At 31.4% G+C, this 10,000-nt stretch overlaps 5 non-coding genes across 5 annotated transcripts in view; all 5 read right to left on the minus strand.

Annotated features, from left to right (window-relative positions):
• The window catches only part of LOC145845583 (large subunit ribosomal RNA), a 3,631-nt gene extending 3,511 nt beyond the window's left edge, over nucleotides 1-120 (minus strand). The window contains exon 1 of the ribosomal RNA XR_014370444.1: nucleotides 1-120. This exon is cut by the window's left edge and continues 3,511 nt beyond it. This is a non-coding gene — a ribosomal RNA (large subunit ribosomal RNA).
• A 222-nt stretch (nucleotides 121-342) lies between these two features.
• On the minus strand, nucleotides 343-495 carry LOC145845607 (5.8S ribosomal RNA). Its single transcript, XR_014370464.1, has one exon. It is a non-coding gene; the product is annotated as a 5.8S ribosomal RNA (ribosomal RNA).
• A 182-nt stretch (nucleotides 496-677) lies between these two features.
• LOC145845569 (small subunit ribosomal RNA) lies at nucleotides 678-2,485 on the minus strand. The gene has a single exon (XR_014370431.1). It is a non-coding gene; the product is annotated as a small subunit ribosomal RNA (ribosomal RNA).
• A 3,383-nt stretch (nucleotides 2,486-5,868) lies between these two features.
• LOC145845585 (5S ribosomal RNA) lies at nucleotides 5,869-5,987 on the minus strand. Its single transcript, XR_014370446.1, has one exon. It is a non-coding gene; the product is annotated as a 5S ribosomal RNA (ribosomal RNA).
• A 2,831-nt stretch (nucleotides 5,988-8,818) lies between these two features.
• On the minus strand, nucleotides 8,819-8,937 carry LOC145845592 (5S ribosomal RNA). The gene has a single exon (XR_014370449.1). It is a non-coding gene; the product is annotated as a 5S ribosomal RNA (ribosomal RNA).
• Nucleotides 8,938-10,000: the final 1,063 nt, after the last annotated feature.

Raw genomic sequence — 10,000 nt, forward strand, 5'->3', positions numbered from 1 at the left:
ATTTAGCGCTGGGCTTATCCCGCTTCACTCGCCGTTACTAGGGGAATCCTTGTTAGTTTCTTTTCCTCCGCTTAGTGATATGCTTAAGTTCAGCGGGTCGTCCCGCCCGATCTCAGGTCAAAAGTGATGTACTATAAAAGTACATGCGCTTTGTACGTCGGCCTTTTGAAGTCACTTAACTTATTCTCGAGCACCTACCGTCGTTGCTACCTCACCCGAGGCCAGCAGGCTGCTCACGCTTCAGCTGTGAAATCGCCAGACCAGCTGTCTTTGACGACACGCTCCTTAATTAAGAAACGAGTCGCAGGCACTTTCAAACTAATGAAAGGATCGGTGTGTTAAAGACCCTGAGACGGACGTGGCCCCAGGATTACCCGAGGCCGCAATACGCGTTCAGAATATCGATGCTCAATGTGTCCTGCAATTCACATTACTTCTCGGAGCTAGCTCCGTCCTTCATCGACGCTCGAGCCGAGTGATCCACCGCTAAGAGATCTCTCGTGTTAATCAATCTCAATGCAACCAAAAAATCGTGTTCAAAAAGAAGCGGCCGCGCCAGCACTTGCGTGCTGAATTATTACTCCCGCTGTCAGGAAGCAACGCGACCGAACTATAACAGTTACAGGGCTCGGTCCCTTCGAAGAAGAGACGTCGCTTGAAATCAAATTTCGATTCGTTAATGATCCTTCCGCAGGTTCACCTACGGAAACCTTGTTACGACTTTTACTTCCTCTAAATGATCAAGTTCGATCGTCTTTTCGAACACCGGCGAGTGCGTTGCCGCACGTACCAGGCTCAATCGGAGGACCTCACTAAACCATTCAATCGGTAGTAGCGACGGGCGGTGTGTACAAAGGGCAGGGACGTAATCAACGCAAGCTAATGACTCGCGCTTACTGGGAATTCCTCGTTCAAGGGAAACAATTGCAAGTCCCTATCCCTAGCACGACCGGGGTTCAACGGATTACCCGGACCTTTCGGCCTAGGGAACACACGATGATCCGGTCAGTGTAGCGCGCGTGCGGCCCCGAACATCTAAGGGCATCACAGACCTGTTATTGCTCAATCTCGTGTGGCTAAACGCCACTAGTCCCTCTAAGAAGTTGTCTCCGACCCAATGGGTCGAGCAGCTATTTAGCAAGTAAGAGTCTCGTTCGTTATCGGAATTAACCAGACAAATCGCTCCACCAACTAAGAACGGCCATGCACCACCACCCACAGAATCAAGAAAGAGCTCTCAATCTGTCAATCCTCGCTGTGTCCGGGCCGGGTGAGATTTCCCGTGTTGAGTCAAATTAAGCCGCAGGCTCCACTCCTGGTGGTGCCCTTCCGTCAATTCCTTTAAGTTTCAGCTTTGCAACCATACTTCCCCCGGAACCCAAAGACTTTGGTTTCCCGGAAGCTGCCGGACAGTTCTTAAGTTCGACACTGCCCGATCGCTAGTCGGCATCGTTTAAGGTCAGAACTAGGACGGTATCTGATCGTCTTCGAACCTCTGACTTTCGCTCTTGATTAAAGAAAACATTCTTGGCAAATGCTTTCGCAGTCGTTCGTCTTGCGCCGATCCAAGAATTTCACCTCTAACGGCACAGTACGGATGCCCCCGTCCGTTCCTATTAATCATTACCTCGTGCTCCGAAAACCAACAAAATAGAACCGAGGTCCTATTCCATTATTCCATGCAACATTATACAAGCGTAAAGCCTGCTTTGAACACTCTAATTTTTTCAAGGTAAACTTGCCGGACCACCGCAACACTCAGTTAAGAGCACCGCGAAGGCACCGACCAACAAGAACAACGAGGCCAGTGCTAGCCTTTCGACCGACCAACCTCGCCGTCCCTATATCCAACTACGAGCTTTTCAACCGCAACAACTTAAATATACACTTTTGGAGCTGGAATTACCGCGGCTGCTGGCACCAGACTTGCCCTCCAATGGATACTCGTTAAAAAGTTTAAAGTGTACTCATTCCAATTGCAGGACCTCGTACGAGGTCTGCATTGTTATTTTTCGTCACTACCTCCCCGAGCCGGGAATGGGTAATTTGCGCGCCTGCTGCCTTCCTTGGATGTGGTAGCCGTTTCTCAGGCTCCCTCTCCGGAATCGAACCCTGATTCTCCGTCACCCGTTACAACCTCGGTAGGCCGATACCGTACCGACGATAGTTGATAGGGCAGTTGCTTTAATGAGATGTCGCCAGCACTAGGCCGTGCGATCCGCAAGCTTATCCAGAGTCACCATTGTAACGACCCGAAAGCCGGTTAGTTTTGGTCTGATAAATGCGCGCCTCACGTCAGTTCGGCGCTTTACGCATGTATTAGCTCTAGAATTGCCACAGTTATCCATGTAAAAGCGTACAATCAAATGAACCATAACTGATTTAATGAGCCATTCGCAGTTTCACTGTACGTGAGCTCGTACTTACACTTGCATGGCTTAATCTTTGAGACAAGCATATGACTACTGGCAGGATCAACCAGATAACTATCCGAGGGCGTTTAAACCCGTTGCTCGACTGAGCGTTTTTACTGTATAAATACAGACCTTTTCTATCACTCGGCTTAAAAGCCTTGCGAACGTTACTGAAAGTCGGCGCCGGCCTTTTGCTGTTTAAAGCGCCAGCCCGCGTCGACTGCAGCATGCAGCTATACAACTGACTGTTCTTTCTCCCGACCAACCGTTTGCCTTCTGCCGGTTAACTCGTCAGCAGCAACACGCCATCTGTCTGCTGCAGTTACCCGCCTCGAGCCGTGCCTGCCTGCGTCGGCTACTCGTCTCGACGACTTCGCAAAGCTATAAGCCTACCGCCGCTGGACGCTTGTAGTTTTTCATACGCTGCTCCGATGCGTTTACATAGCACGTTCGCCGCCGCTGCAATAGCCGCGCCTCGGGTGCTAAACAGTAATGCTTTAAGCCCGCTTTCTCGCCAAGTCGACCGAACGCACAAACACGTCTCTCTCACTAGTGTAAAGTAATGCATACGTGTATGATGCTCAAATGTTGCTGTTGAACTTTTTTGCCGATTTTTCCCGATTTTTTTTTAATTTCTTTGTTTCTTTTCAATTTTTTTAATATTTTAAGCTTATTTATGCTACGTTTAAATGTTTTAATACTTTTTTTATACTTTATTTAATATGTTTAAAAGAAATAAATAAAAAATAATATATATAAACTACTTTTTTTAATGTTTTAAATATGTTTGTTTATTATAAATAAGCTTTATTTGTATTATTTTTTATTTAAACTTACTTTTTAAATCTTTATATTTGTTTTATCGTTTTAAGCACATTGCGATAAATATAATAAACAAAAAATTGATTAAAAATAATAATAATAAAAAAAAAAAAAAAAAAATAACATAAGCTTATTTTATATGTTTCATTTTATTTTTATTTAAACTTACTTTTCAAACCTTAATACTCGTTTTATTTTTTTAAGCAGATCGCGATAAATATAATAAACAAACAATTAAATAAAAATAAATAAAAATGAAAAAAAAAAAAAAAACATAAGCTTATTTTATATGTTTCATTTTATTTTTATTTAAACTTACTTTTCAAACCTTAATACTCGTTTTATTTTTTTAAGCAGATCGCGATAGATATAATAAACAAACAATGAAATAAAAATAATAATAATAATAATAATAAATCATAAGCTTATTTTGTACGTTTCATTTTATTTTATTTAAAACTTACAATTTAAACTTTTGTATTTGTTCTATTCTTTTAAGCACATCGCGATAAATATAATAAGCAAACAATTAAATAAAAATAATAACAAATAAATAAAACAATACGGCTAAACTATAAAAAGAAAACTAAATAACTGATAAATACTTGTAAAACATTATTTGAAACATGTATTTTGAAACACAACACGATTGATTTATATTTGATAATATATTTTTAATTTGTGTAGTTCATTTAAAGTAGTCTCCCTTTTTGCTTCTGGTTTTATTAGAGTTATATATAACAATAAATGATGTAGTTTATTTAAAGTAGTCTCCCTTTTTGCTTCTGGTTTTACTTGAGTTACATAACGTTAAATAAACATACTTAATAAACGTAACCATCAATACTGTCATTTTAATAAAACTAAGTACAAATACATTGAATTAACATAGAACTTTAAAAAGCCTTTGCTAGTATCTGTTGGTAACAGTAAATAACCTATTATGACTCACAATACAAGAGTGCGAAATTTATTTTTCATTTGATTTTTCAGGTATTTATTTATTTGTGGAAATAAACTTTTTTATTACATTAGAAACTAATTGAATTTTTCCTATAACTATACCTATTATTATATTTAGTATGCTTAAAAGTAATAAAATGAAACGTCGCGATTATATAATAAACAAACAATCAAACAAACAAAGAAATAAAATAAAAAACTATTTTTTTAAACTTATATTTCAACTATATGTCTTATTTTATTTTCATTTAAACTTACTTTAAACCTCTGTATTTGTTATATATATTTAAACACAATACGATTAAACTATAAGACAAACAACAACATAAAATAATCACATTAATAAATACACTAAGCAAATAGCTAGAATAAATATAAATAGTTCAATATATACAATATATTTCTTCCATTTTTAAGTTACTTGTTAAACATATTTATTTAAACATGTTTCTTTAGAATATAAAACTAACAGTTCTACAAATAAAGAAATTAAAAAGCCAATACACATAACACTAACTTTTCATAAATTAGATATGCAAATATGAACAAAATAATAACTAAATTGTAAAGCTTTTGTAAACTGTAAACTTATAAACTTATAATAATAATTGCATATTCACTATTCACAATAGCTTTTTATTTAGTACACAACTGGTCTGTAAGTTGTGTAGTTTATTGAAAGTATAATCCCGTTTTGCTTCTGGTTTAAATAAAGTTATACAACACATACTAAAGTAAATTAAATAAAGTAATTCACTACTATCTATTAAATACATTAATTTAAATTAAAGTGAACTTTGAACTTATAATAATAATTGCATATTCACTATTCAGAATTGCTTTAAATTTAGTACACAACTGGTCTGTAAATTGTGTAGTTTATTGAAAGTATAATCCCGTTTTGCTTCTGGTTCAAATAAAGTTATACAACACTTACTAAAGTAAATTAAATAAAGTAATTCACTACTATCTATTAAATAAAACCAATTTAAAAAATACATTAATTTAAATTAAAGTGAACTTTGAACTTATAATAATAATTGCATATTCACTATTCAGAATTGCTTTAAATTTAGTACACAACTGGTCTGTAAATTGTGTTGGTTCTATTCAAGTACTCTCCTTGTTTGTTTTGTTTTAGTTGTATTTATTTTTAGATACTAGCACATTCAATACACATAATAAAGTAAACCAAATAAACTCTATTAATTTAAACTAAGTACAAATACATTAAGTTAATACAAAACTTTAAAAAGCTTTTGCTAGTATCTGTTGGTAACAGTAAATAACTTATTATGACTCACAATACAAAAGTGCAAAATTTATTTTCGTTTGATTTTTCAAGTAGCTACGCTTTTATTTGTTTATGGACAAAAAGACTTTAAAGTTTTAGTATAAATGACTAATTGTATTAATTTTAACTCAGAAAATTGTACTCTACAAGATGGTGCCATTATTTTTTCGATATCTCAACCTGGTCAAACCACTTTTTTAGCGCTCTAATTGGTTTAAACAGCAAATAACGTTATCTGATTGGCTTACGTTTTTATTTGCTAATAACTAGAATTTACTTTTCTTTTAAGCGTTAAAGAAATGTAAATAAACGAGTAATAAGTATAAATAGGTCAGAAAGAAAAATAGTACAAAAAAGATGAATTCAAAAGGCAAAAGCCTACGGCACGTGGTATTCCCAAGCGGTCACCCATCTAAGTACTAACCACGCCCGACACTGCTTAACTTCCCAGATCGGACGAGATGGGGTGTGCTCAGTGTGGTATGGTCGTAGGCGTTTGAAAGCGTTTACAAGCCTTTATAAACCCTTCGGTTTGTTTAAAAAACCTATTTGCACTTGATTTACAATCGATTTGATATTTTAAAATTAATCCTTATAAAATTTTAACCTGAATTAACCTTTTTTTTTCTTTTTTTTATCAACAGTTACTCCCAAACTGTACTAAAACTGTATTGTAACTGTACAAAAGTGTTTGTTTAAATAATTGCTATCTATAAATTACCTAAGACCAGGACAAGTAGAAGTAAAGTTTATTGAATTATTAAACTAAATAAATAAAATAAAATCGTAAAATAAAATAATACAATATGTTTACAATTTGTCATTGATCTATCCATTTATGTTATTGCATTACAAATACAAACATTGCATACATTCAAGAGTATTATTCATCAATCTTTTCAATATAATAAGTTTTAAATTTATATTTATATATATATTTATTTTTAAATAATTCCTGACATTTTAGACTACCTGAGATTTTTTTTTAATTAAATTAATTTTAGTAATTAAATACTTGACGTTCTAGTTTTTTTAATTTGATAACTCAACTATGTTTATTTTTTTTTTACTAATTTTAAAATTATTATTATACAATATATTTGTTATATTATATTTATTTTATTACTTAAACTTATTATATACATTTAATATATAATATTATTAAATAATTTTATTAACGAATTAAAAACAAAATATTATTATTTTATTATTATTATATTATTAACTTAGTGTTTTATTTTAAAGATATATTAAAAAACTAAACAGATATTACCCCTAAAAAATTTTGTTAATAATATATAAAAAGTACTCAAATTCAGATTCGGAAATATATATACTGTTTTTTTTCATCAATATTGCAGGTCTGCGTAGCCGGGGGCTGTAATCTAGCTGCCAGCAGGCCTGAAATGGTGGCCACTATTGTTCAATGTTCAACTTCAAATTCTTTGAGATTATACTGTACTATCTATCTATCTATCTAACAAATCTATCTAACAAATGTTGTTCAATCTAGGTTGTGGGTACTTGGGTCGAGTAATGCCTTTGACTTACAATCTGTTGTGGATTGTCAATATTCCTCTATCTATCAATAAACAAATCTATCTAATAAATGTTGTTCAATCTAGGTTGTGGGTACTTGGGTCGAGTAATGCCTTTGACTTACAATCTGTTGTTGATTGTCAACATTCCTCTATCTATCAATAATGATTATATTCAATATTAAATGTTGATTAATTCAGTTGTAAGAAAACCAGTGCGCTGGTTAGGTTGGGTAAGGCCTTCGACTTACAATCTTGGGGATTATCAACGTTCATCACAAGTACAGTAACGATCTCATTGAATTTCCAGTTGGAACATTGGATTGTAGTGGTGGCCTACTCTTTTTTGCCTAGTTTGACAAACTATTGTATATATATTGTATAACTTTATTTGTATTATTTTTTATTTAAATTACTACTTATTATTAAAGAATTAAATTTTCTCCATTGTTTTCTCCATCGCGAACATTAAAAAAAAAACTATGTATTTGAACTAATGCTTATTTTATATGTTTTGTTTTATTTTTATTCAAACTTACTTTAAACCTCTGTATTTTTTATACAATAAGATTAAACTATATAACAGAAAAATAATTAAATAATCAAACTATTGAATAAGCAGTTAATTAGTGTGTTTTTTTTAGGCTTCTTTCATTTTTAACTTACTTGTTAACCATATTTCTTTTATTAAAGTATAAAACTAACAGTTACTAAAATAAAATAATCATAAAGTCAATACACAAAACACTAACTTTTTATAGTTTAAATATGCAAACATGAATATAGTTATGAAGTAAAGTTATTCAAAGCTTATAATAATGAAGCTTTTGTATAATATTTCAATTACAGTGAACTTTAAGTAAGATAAGTTTTTTTTTTGTAATAACTACAAAATTGGTATTTTAGTTTATTATTAGTAACTAAATATTTATATTTATTATATTTAAAAAAAAACTTCTATACTAACTCTAATTTCAAAGCATATTAAAACATACAAATTTTACCAACTAAATATTTATTTTTATTTTTATTATTATAACTTTCAAACATAAGCTTGTATACCTTATATACCTATATACCTCATATAGTAGGCTTGACATAACATTATTTAATTCTTTTTGTTTGAAATAAACTCATTTAGTTATTAGTAAATTACAACATAAATGTTTATAACAATAAAACTAAGATTTAGCTTTTGAGTTAGTAAACTTTGATAGTTTTCTTTTAAAAGTTTAATAGTCCTTATTTAAGTTCAAACAAAATTGCTATATATTTAATACACATACAAAAGTAAACTAAGTAAACGTAACTCAATAGTCTCTTTTAAGTAAAAGTAATTACAAATACATTAAGTTAATACAAAACTTTAAAAAGCTTTTGCTAGTATCTGTTGGTAACAGTAAATAACTTATTATGACTCACAATACAAAAGTTCAAAATTTATTTTTGTTTGATTTTTCAAGTAGCCAGGCTTTTAGTTGTTTGTGGACAAAAAGACTTTTAAGTTTTAGTATAAAAGACTAATTGTATTAATTTTAACTCAGAAAATTGTACTCTACAAGATGGTGCCATTATTTTTTCGATATCTCAAACTGGTCAAACCACTTTTTTAGCGCTTTAATTGGTTTAAACAGCAAATAACGTTATCTGATTGGCTAAGGTTTTTGTTTTCTAATAACTAGAATTTTCTTTTCTTTTAAGCGTTAAAGAAATGTAAATAAACGAGTAATAAGTATAAATAGGTCAGAAAGAAAAATAAAACAAAAAAGATGAATTCAAAAAGTAAAAGCCTACGGCACGTGGTATTCCCAAGCGGTCACCCATCTAAGTACTAACCACGCCCGACACTGCTTAACTTCCCAGATCGGACGAGATGGGGTGTGCTCAGTGTGGTATGGTCGTAGGCGTTTGAAAGCGTTTACAAGCCTTTATAAACCCTTCGGTTTGTTTAAAAAACCTATTTGCACTTAATTTACAATCGATTTGATATTTTAAAATTATTCCTTATAAAATTTTAACTTGATGTAAGTATTTTTTTATTAAAACCTTTTTTTTTTGGTGTTTTAATTACAATTACTCCCTGCAACTTTATTAAAAACTTTGTTTAAAAGATTGTTAACTATATTCTATATTTAATACTATGATAATTAGAAGTAAAGTTTATTAAGTGATTAAACTAAATAAAAAATATTGTTAAAATAAACATTTCGGTAACATGTTGTGTTTAGTTTGTTTTACTATTTCTCATTGTTCTATTTATAGATGGACTTATATATACAAGAATATTTATAGTTAGTTATAGTTTTCTAAAGAATATCTCATACTACATCAGATTTTACGAATAAATAATTTATAACTTATAATTATATAACTTATAATTATAGATTATATAATAAATATAACTTAATTTAAGGTAATAAAATATTTGACGTTTAATTTAATAACTCAACTATGTTTATGTTATAAAATGATAGTATATAATACACATACATTATAATAATATGTATAACTAGTTGTTTACTTTAAAATGAATAATTAAGTGGAAGAATTAAAAGAACTCACATTTTTGAAGAGAGCGTGGAAAACCAGAATAGTCTTTTAAAACTTTTATTAAATTATCGATAAATATAAAATACAATAGAATTAAACATATAAACGTAACTGTGGTTGCTTAGAAACTAAACAAGAAATTTTTTAATAAAATATAAAATAATTATTATATAGAAGTAAAATAAAAATAAAATAAAAGTAATATAAATTATATCTTTTAACTAAATAACAATCACGAGCAATATTAGCGCAATGTCAGAGTATGAATTTATAATAAAGGAATTGCTTCCTTGGTGTTGATACTTACCTTATTCAAATAGAATACATTTTCAGCGATCAGGCTTGTATTTATTTTAGCGCGCGTAACACAACGTTTGTGGGTTTCGGCACACTTTTGTCGATAGTGGGCGCCCCGCCTC

This window comes from Thalia democratica, unplaced genomic scaffold, assembly GCF_965202585.1.
Source record: "Thalia democratica unplaced genomic scaffold, ktThaDemo2.hap1.1 HAP1_SCAFFOLD_94, whole genome shotgun sequence".
Classification (NCBI taxonomy): Eukaryota; Metazoa; Chordata; class Thaliacea; order Salpida; family Salpidae; genus Thalia; species Thalia democratica.